At 35.9% G+C, this 10,485-nt stretch overlaps 1 long non-coding RNA gene across 3 annotated transcripts; it reads right to left on the bottom strand.

Moving 5' to 3' along the window:
- Positions 1 to 306: 306 nt before the first annotated feature.
- LOC106081424 (uncharacterized) lies at positions 307 to 10,252 on the bottom strand. 3 transcript variants are annotated; one of them, XR_001220359.2, is made up of 3 exons: positions 10,197 to 10,252; positions 8,675 to 9,889; positions 307 to 690 (listed from the first exon to the last, which is right to left on the bottom strand). It is a non-coding gene; the product is annotated as an uncharacterized LOC106081424 (long non-coding RNA). The 3 variants fall into 3 exon arrangements; XR_001220360.2 differs by having other exon boundaries at positions 8,675 to 9,928; positions 10,197 to 10,250; XR_001220362.2 differs by lacking the exon at positions 10,197 to 10,252 and adding an exon at positions 10,099 to 10,174.
- Positions 10,253 to 10,485: the final 233 nt, after the last annotated feature.

Consider the following 10,485-nt stretch of genomic DNA (forward strand, 5'->3'; position numbering starts at 1 on the left):
AGCCAAAGCATTTGTTTGAAGGTTGTAATTCACCTATACAACAATATGTGCTTTACAAACTATGTAACGATTTTTTTTTTGTTTTTTGTCTGTCATATGGTAATTGGGAAAACATATATCTTACATTTTGGGTGCCATCCATACATCGAGTTATAATCATTCATTGCTCTTGCTTGGTCCTGTTGTTGCTGGCCCAGCAAATAATTGTGAGGGTAATCCATGATTATACCTTGTGGGGGTGAGCCCTTAGCTCGTCAGCATTCAAAAAAAATTATTTAAACAAAAAATATATAAACACAAAATCACTGGAGTTCCGCGCCAACTTTAAAAAAAGTTTGACATATCAATTTGTAAAAACATTATTATTTTTAGTTGGCATTAGTAATCACATCAACTAGCGTTTTACTTTGTAACATCGGCAAAGCATGGTGTTTGTGGTGGTCGGTTGCATTTTATCGTTAATGGTTGCGGTTTAACGTTGATTTATTTCCTCTTTAGTATTGCCATGTTACTGCTCAGGAATTTGAAGAGCATTTTGATGTTTGTAAACGTTTTTTTTTCTCAATGGAGTAATTAGTTGATCTTGTTGTATTTGCTCGCTTTGCTGGCTTATATCATTCTATAGTGTAAGTCTGCATTAAACTTTAAGCATTGATGTGATTATAGAACGTTGACTGGTTGAAATTCTTGCTGTTAAATATGAAAGACAAAATACGTTAAAATCATTGTTATTTATTTATTTGCAAGGTTCTAAGAAATATTTTCTAAACAAATTTTAGTACAAAACAAGTAAGAGCGTACTAAGTTTGGCAGCGCCGAATCTTATATACCCTCCACCATGGATCTCATTTGTCGAGTTCTATTAACAAAGTATATTGAATAAGAACTGTCATGCTATTGGAGCTATATCGAGTTATAGTCCGATTTGGAACTGTAGCGGCACAAGAAGCAAAATCGGGTGATTGGTTTTTTATAGGAGCTGTACCAAGCTATAGATCGATTCAGACCATATTAGACACGTGTGTTGAAGGTCATGAGAGAAGCCGTTGTACAAAATTTCTTCCAAATCGGATGAAAATTGCGCGCTCTATTGGCGAAAGAAGTCAAGATCGGCTTATATGGCAGCTATGCCAGATTATAACTGAATCAATGGCAGCTATACCAGATTATGTAACGATTTGCGCTATACTTAGTACAGTTATTGGAAGTCATAACAAAGCACCTCATGCAAAATTTCAGTGAAATCGGACGAGAATCACGCCCTCCAGCAGCTCAAGAAGTCAAGACCCAAGATCGGTTTATATGGCAGCTATATCAAACATGGACCGATGTGGCTCATTTACAATTCCAACCGACCTACAATAATAAAAAGTATTTGTGAAAAATTTTAAGCGGCTAGCTCTACTCCTTCGAATGTTAGCATGCTTTCGACAGACAGACGGACAGACATGGCTAGATCGACTTAAAATGACATTGCGATTAAGAATATATATACGTTGTGGGGTCTCAGACGCATATTTCGAGGTGTTACAAACAGAATGACGAAATTAGTATACCCCCTTCCTATGGTTAAGCCCGCTTGGTTGCAGTTTTTTTTTATTTCTCAAATCTATTTAATTAGGACTTAAAATTCTACTAGTTAAGTTATAAGTGCTAGACTGTACGAAACAATCTTTGCTTCGAACCTAAAAAGTGAAAGGAGTTATTATGGCAGTAGGACGTCAGATGAAGTCAAATGAAAATATTTATGTCTAGTCAAGGATTTTATCAGGACTGTAGTCTTTTTTTGTATATTGTAATCAAATTTTGACGAAAATAGGTATGAATTGAGAGATCTGCTTACAAACTACAAACATCCTTTAAGGAACATCAGGGAGACATCCACATATCATAGAATGCTTCAAGTTTATATTTTAGTGATAAGAGAATACTTGATCACAGCAATGTGTAGACAGCGGAGATTTCTGCAATAAAATACTACAGTTGGCATAAATATCTTTCCAGATATCCAAGCAGTCCTTAAATCTAAGGACAGTGTATTTCTGAATTAAAAAACCAGTAAGGAAAGGCAAAAGTCGGGCGGTGCCGACTGTATAATACCCTACACATACCCTATAAATACAAAAGGGGGGCTATATCTAATTCTAAACCAATTTTGATGGACCTCGGCGGATGTTTTCAGATAGGATATTAAAATTACTGTATCAAATTTCGAGCAAAGCAAATATGTTCAAAATGTAATAAACTTTATGGCTATTGTGGAAGTCGTCGTGGAAAGCGTTGTACAAAAATTTTGGGAATATTGGTTAATGAATGCGCTTGCAGTGGGTCTAGTAGTGAAAATCGGGCGATATATATACATATATGAGAGTTATATCTAAATCTGAACCGATTTCTATGAAATTCGCCAGTAATATCGAGAGTCATAAGAAAATCCTTTCTGCCAAATTTCGAGAGAATCGGTTAACAAATGACCATTTTATTGCTGTATTACTGCAAATCGGACGAACATATATATGGGTGCTATATCCAAATCTCAACCGATTCCTATGAAGTTAACCAATTATATAGAGAGTCATAAGAGACTCCTTCCTGTCAAATTTTGAGAGAATCGGTTGACAAATGACCATTTTATTGCTGTATTTCTCCAAGTCGGACGAACATATATATGGGAGCTATATCCAAATCTAAACCGATTTTTTCCAATTTCAATAAGCTTCGCCTCTAGGCCGAAAAACATTCCCATACCAAATTTGAAGACGATCGGATCAAAATTGCGACCTGTAGTTTGTGCACAAATTAACATGGACAGACGGACAGACAGACATAGCTAAATCGAATCAGAAAATGATTCTGAGTTGATCAGTATACTTATTAATGGGTCTATCTCTCTTCCTTTTGGGTGTTACAAACAAATGCACTAAGTTATAATACCCTGTACCACAGTAATGGTGTAGGGTGTAACCACCGTTGACTGTCGCAGATCTCCCAACGATGAGCTATATACAGCACGTGTTTTGACTGACGGACCACAGCGATTTCCTAGGAAAATGTAAAGCAGATGACAAGGTGCAGTAAAACCGAAATCCGTGCTTACGTCCCTAGCGACATGAAAGCTAATTCTTCAAAATAAAGCCTAAGTCAAAACGGATGAAAGATGATCATGAATTGAAGTGGTCTAGCGCTTTGCTGTCTAACTCCACGGGAAATGGGACAGGACCCAAATTATTGCAATGTTAATTCAAATCGGACGGACATATATATGGGAGCTACATCCTTATCTGAACAGATTTCTTCCAGTTTCAATACCTCTACGTTTTTCACATATTAATATGGACACATTCACATATCAATATGGACATAGCTAAATCGATTCTGGAAAATGGTACTGAGTCGATCGGTCTACCTACAAATACCCTACGGGAAAAGGGACAGCTCCCACACCTGTCACGGGATAGGTCCTCTGGTGATAGGGACCGGTCCCAGTTCTCGTCCCCTTACATGGAAAAAATCTATCTCTTTTATAAGGGTTCGTCGCTCGAGGAGGCGAATTGTCACAATTCTAACACGTGGGATAGGTCCTGGGGCCGTTCGAAAAGGATGAGTATACTTTGAAAACATTTTTGAGGGAGATAATATTAGTTAGCAAATATATTTAACGGATAATTAATTTTTAACAATAATTAAGCGATTTTTATAAAAATAATTAAAAATCAGTTATGACAATTGAAACTTTTCATTCCCTGTAGGATATGTACTGTGACAGGTAACTTATTCTCCAGTTAAGGATCGGCATATTTGGGGCAATTTACTACACATTTCCCGTAGGGAAGATGCAACAGAAGTCTCACTCATAGTGTCCGTCATGACAGGTTACAGACTGACTACAAAACATGCATGCTGAAGGTTGCAACTAACGAATATTGTGGAAGGTGTGATAACATCCAGAAAGAAGAAACCAAAGAACGATGTCATGTTCCTCTCCTGCACTGGAAATTTGAAAATCAATTTCCAATTTTGGTTTTTATTTTTTGAATAAGTGGCTGTGAACATTAGTTAATTATTAGGCCTTGTAAAGTAAGTTGCCCGGTTCAAGATACCTTAGTTCTTTGTGCCAATGGTACCACCCTGGACTAAAATGTCTTAGTGAATCTGCTTGCAGGCCACCAGAAACCAACCTTAAAATCGCAATCAAACATTTTAGGAACAATTTTTGTTTTTGGAGCTATATGAAATTACCAAAAATATGGCATGACAAAAAATTTTATCTACAATCTTCTTTCGCACATTTTTACAAACGAAACCCGCACTGGCATAATTCTTTCCTAACTTTAGTTACCATTATTCGAAGACACCTCTATTTGGCATATTCAATATTTTATTCTATTTCACGTTCTATATGATGAAGATAAAGATATTCAAAGCTTCTCTATAACTATGAACTTCAATCCATTTTGACCACTACTTTATATGTAAGAAGATATGAGTTGGTAAGAGCATTTGTGTAAATAGTAGGGTGTACATTAATTTGTATTTTTGGATTATTCGATTAATCGTTTATTTGGAAATTCGGATTCAACGATAAATCGATCAGAACCTAAAGGGGTTGTCGATTAATCGATTTATAAAAGGGGATATTTTTTTAGATTTTATCCCTTCAGTATTTTTCATATCTGTATGTCGATTTGGTTGCAAATTGCAGCGACCACTGCCGTGAGGTTAAGGGAGCTTTCTCATTGGTCATGTGGCGGCCATGGACACTGTGTTATACTTGATACAATATCCGATGTTCCAGGCAGTGTGGATTACACCCTACCTGAGTCGCTTTTGATAAAAATTACTGTACCACTATTCCTGATAGAACCGATTGGAACTACGATATCCCTGGTAGGTGGGCTTTGGGGTATACTCTAAAGACCTAGAACTGGTCATATCGAAAAGGTTACCCGACCACTGCAGTGTGTATTAAGCAGAGATCCTTGCAATTAAGGTGGATGTGGTGGAATGGCTTAGATATAATGTCATTACGACGATTGGCATAAATAACTTCTCAGACAGCCAGGTAGCCATTAAATCCCTGGAGAACGTATTTCTGAACACAAAAATCGCCCTCGACTGTCGCAGATCTCTCAACGAGATGACTGAACAGTTCATAATTCAGCTGTTCTGGGTGCCGCGCCACAGATATATCCCACGGAATTCTAAAGCGGACGAGCTTGTGAGACTAGGAACTACCTTACACACTCCAGAGACACTGGAATCTGTGGGTTTGCCTCCATGTAAGCCAAGTTTTCAGCTTACATGCCGCTACTGCTTTGCTGTCATTGGGTAGAACAGACGTCTCAGTCATTGTGTCCGTCATGACAGAAGCTGTAGGGACATCGAGGATGAAGAGACTATAGAACATCTTCTGTGTGTGTGTCCCGCACAGTTAGAAGGGGTTCCACTTTAGAACATTGTGAACATTCGCAAGTTACTGTGCCTGTGGTATCACAATGCAGACAATATATATATATATATATATTATATGATCTATGTGTATGTATATATATATATATATATATATATATATATATATATATATATATATATATATATATATATATATATATATATATATATATATATATATATATATATATATATATATATATATATATATATATATATATATATATATATATATATATATATATATATATATATATATATATATATATATATATATATATATATATATATATATATATATATATATATATATATATATATATATATATATATATATATATATATATATATATATATATTAAAGTAAAGTAATAATATATATATATATATATATATATATATTATTACTTTACTTTAATTGGCTATGACAGAATATTGTTCCACTAGCCGAACGTAGAATAGCGTTCAAGTCCAAGTTTCGGGGTGTCTCCCACCACTTGATCTTTCCTTCGGCCGACACGGGATAACTATGAGCATCATACAGGCTGGATCTTTGAGCTCCGACTTGTGTGGTGTCCATCGTTATCAAGGGAAGATGTATGTGTTATATGTACGATCGATCCGTGGAGCGAATATAGATTCGGATCATTACCTTTTTGCAGCAAAGGTTCGCACCTGTTTGAACATGGCGAGGAAAGTACGATCTGACACTGCACTGCATATTTTTCATATATCACTTTTTTTAGCTCAAAGACGAACCCTAAGAGGTTTGGTAAAAGTTAATTACAATTTTGAGTCGATTTGCTCAAAATTTGGTACGGAATGTTTTATTATCTGAAAACATCTGCTAAATTTCATCAGTTTATGATGATTGGGTAACAAATCCGATCTCCATCTTGATAACAATAACACGTTTATCCTTTATCGACCGGGAAAGGCTAAGCCTAAAATAATGTCTAGGTTTAACTGAATGACAACCACAAAAGAGGTGCAGAGTACATTCAAATTTTAACCATTTTAACCATTAAAAAAATTATTTCCGAAGCAAATCTGCTTTTAAACAAATAAATAATATTTTTAATATTCCATTACCATTTAGCGAAGAAAAGTGGATTGCAATGACCGCACCTGCTTCGAAAGCAGTAGGCTTGACGTCATTATTTTTTTAACATTAAAACCATCAAATGCAACAATTGTCTAAAATGGTTTCCAGAAATCTCACTCCAGAGAATTTTTGAAAATTTTGTTTTTTTATTTTTTTGGCCTTTTAAAAATTGCCAACATTAGAGAAATCAATATTCCCCCAAAACAGTTTCATTCGTCCACTTTATGCCAATCCACATTTCATTAGATTACCTCTTTCCTAAGCCGAGCCAGAATTTTTCTAAGACTGTTCTAGTCTTGCGTAAGTTTCTACCTATTCATCGTTAATGGGTTAAGTCAGACTTCCCATATTCGACAGATAACTGAAATCACGATAAAGTTCGAAGTAAAAGACTTTTCAACCATATTAGGTGTGACGGCTTCAAGGGCCGTGTACAACATAGCAACGCACGACCCTTGAAGCCATCACACCTAATATAGTTGAAAAGTCTTCTAACCAAAGACGAAATTTTAATGGATTTTTTTAAACAAAATTTTAATGCAATTGTTCCTAAAGAATTTTTCAACGGAATCTTTTTAAATACACTTTGAAGGACATTTTTTAAAATAATATTTCAAAGAAATTTTTAAGGACAAAATGTTATTGATATTTTTGTTAAATTTTAAAAACAAAATTTCAATGAGACTTTTTTTAAAAACAATATTTTAATGAATTTTTTTCTTAATACAAAATTAGAATGAAATTTTTTCTTAAGAGAAAAATTTATTTAGATTTTATTCTGAAGACAACTTTTTTAAAAAAAAAACTATTTATTTTATTTTTAAATTTCAATTACTCCATGACAATGGAGTAGGCTAGAAATGGACTCCAAAGACTCAACATCTGCGGTGGTGGCGTCAGACCGCAGCATGTTGTCCTCCCCTCCTATAGGTGTAGGTGCCTTGGCACCTGTAGTCGAGAGTAATGCTTCAAGCGCACAAATAGTAGTCAGATTAATTAATGAGGAAGAGACGGGCAAACTAGGGGGATGCACAGTTCGTTCACAGCCTTTAAGTAAATGTGGTGTTTCTGACTCGGATTCAGACAGCGACTGTGTCAATAAATCGGTCATCGCAGCCAAATCGAGATATGAGGGCATTGGGATGACGGCAGAAGTGAGCGATGGCTCTGCTATGTTCAAAAGCAGACCGAGAAAACGATCCGGTGCACGACGAAGGAGACAGAGGAAAGTGCAGGATTCTGGAAGGGATAGAACTGACATTCCAAGCACTTCTACGGAAGCAGGGAAAAAATCAGATCTCCCGAAGAGCATAACACTGCTTAAATACTGAAGAAGAAAAAGAGCTCCCCGCTTTCAAGTACTCTGGGAAAACCAAGCCAGTCATCCCCTAATAGAGACTCCAGACAGTGTTCTGCGGAGGTAGACAAAGTTGGAACAAGAGCGAAGGATGCGCGCACGGTCCCTGAGTCTTCATGGTGAACTGTGACTTCCCAAAGGAGGCCACAGCCATCAACCTATCCTAACCCAACCTTGTCCAGAGTCGAAGTCTTGATAATTTTCTACGGGCTATGGGCAAAATTGCTCGACTCCGACTCCGCAGCCTTGGTTCGGACTCGACAATAAAATGGAGATCTATTATCATTGAGCTTAAACGAAAACCACTCTTTGAAATGTGTGAAGTTTACCAATGTTCCTTACTGATATGTTCATGGGCAAATTAGCATGTGCAATTTCTCAACCAACTCACTGTTAATCTTAATGATAATTTCACTAGGGTTATAGATTTCCAAAATCGCAAATTCCTCAATTACATACTAAATTCACTTTATAGGATTTAAGTCTTAAACTTTTAGCGAATTTACGACCACTTATGAAACTATTTTCACACAAAAAATAAAACTTTGTAATTTTCACAACATCCACCAGTTAGTCAATAACCCCAGTCTGCAATTAGACTCACTTGAACATTTTTAGCCTATAGTTATACTTTGGCCTGTAGATGAGGCCGCTTCACAGCAGGTCTAACTTTTAGATAACTTTTGTTTAAATTTTGTGAATAATAATTTTTAACATTTCTTATAATAACTAAATTATCGATTGATTGCATTGATTATTACCTTTGCAAGATATGTCAACACTTTAAATAAATTTATTCTGGTTCAGTTGAGTTGTAGATTTTCAAATGTATGATACTCAGCACATTTCGATAGAAGTACTAATCTTGGGTATAGTACTTCAAATAAAATGCCTTATGTACGCCGCTGTATTCGTAGCAGGGCTGAGATAATCGTTGTTCCTGCTATCGTTGGTTTAAGGATTATACATACTACGGGTTGAGGTGTTGATTTAATGGATGCAATCCCAACTTAATAAGAAATTCAATTTCAACACCTTTTGAAGGATAACCTTTGACCCGTTGGGACCGGCAGAGTTAAATTAATTTTAACACTTTGTTAAAAGATTTGGTTCTTCAACGATGTTTTATCTCGTTTTAACACTTTTTGAAGGACTTTAGTAGACTTTGAGATGTTGTAGCAGATGTTATAATTGTCGACAATTTTTTTATTTGTGTTTCTCAGCACACTACGTTTTAATTAGGTAGATTAATTAATATATATATATATGTATATATTTTTATAATATTTTTTGTTCTTTTTTGCTTTGATTAATTTAAGCTTTGTTGTTTTCTCATACAAGACCCAAAATGCAATTCATATAGGCTAACAAGTGTTTCTTCGTACTTGCCGAGCGATTAGATGCATTTGCGTTGCTTACAAGTAAGTACTAAGTGTATTGATTAAGTATTGTTTTGTTATTGTTTTTATACATCAGATGTTTGATGGTAACGCCGGTAGTTAGTTGGGAGGCCTGGCCAGAACACTAGGACGCTTATTTTGACGCAAAAGTTTATAATATATTTTATATATATATATTTTTTGATGGAAACTTTTATCTCCAAAATGTTTAAATTTTGGATATTACGCGAAAATTTGCCGTTTTTCCACGTAGTTTCCTTGACAAACGAAAATTGCAGTCTCGTCAACAAAGGAGGAGAGCTTTTTCGTTTCGTTAGGGGTTGTTGCTGGTTGGTATTAGCGTTCCTTGCACACGTTTCCTTTGCTTGCAGATGAAATCGGTGAAGCGTTACTTTGTGTCTGGCCGCCACAAAATATTTATGGAAACGCGTTTACAAAAGATTTTTGTTACGCGCCGGTGAAATTATGATTTTATTTTGTTTTTTTGTTTGGCTGATGGTTTTTGGGTTGAGTAGAATTTCAGGTTCAACGTTTCCTGCAAATTGCCAGATAAAATCGTCCGTTGGACTCTTTAATCTGTTGAAGAAGAAAGAATAACCAGAGAGAAGAAGAAGACTACGTTAACTTAGATAGACGTATTCTAGTCCTCAAACCATCAAAACAAAAACACAGGAGCACACACACAACCACACACGGGCTGAAGCACATATCCTCACTAGCACCCAACACACGCACACACACACAGACATACAGTCAAACAGCCCCCCCGCCACACACACACACACTTTCAAAATAACAAAGCAGACGGCAATGTCTAAGGGTGGCTGGCTTCTCGTTCTTTCGTTCATTCCCAAGGAATGATTTGTTGAATTTGTGTATTTACTTGCGACACTGGCAATACACCGCTTGTGTGGAAACGTTGGATAGAAACTGAACTGACAGTTTATGGCAGTGCGTTTATTTATAGACTTTTCAAGCTTTTCTCATGTAGTAAACACAGCTGCTTTCGTTGGCAGTGTGGCCACTTTGTGATTTTTTCCTCCTATGATTGCCTGATGCGAGTTTCAAAGGAATTTTGTCTGAAAGCGCAAGTATGAAAAGTTTAAAAGTACAAAAGTTGGTTGAATTAAGTATGAGTTACTGAAAGTATGGACTCCTAGTTAGGTTAGGTT

The sequence above is a fragment of the Stomoxys calcitrans genome, chromosome 4, assembly GCF_963082655.1.
Source record: "Stomoxys calcitrans chromosome 4, idStoCalc2.1, whole genome shotgun sequence".
NCBI lineage: Eukaryota > Metazoa > Arthropoda > Insecta > Diptera > Muscidae > Stomoxys > Stomoxys calcitrans.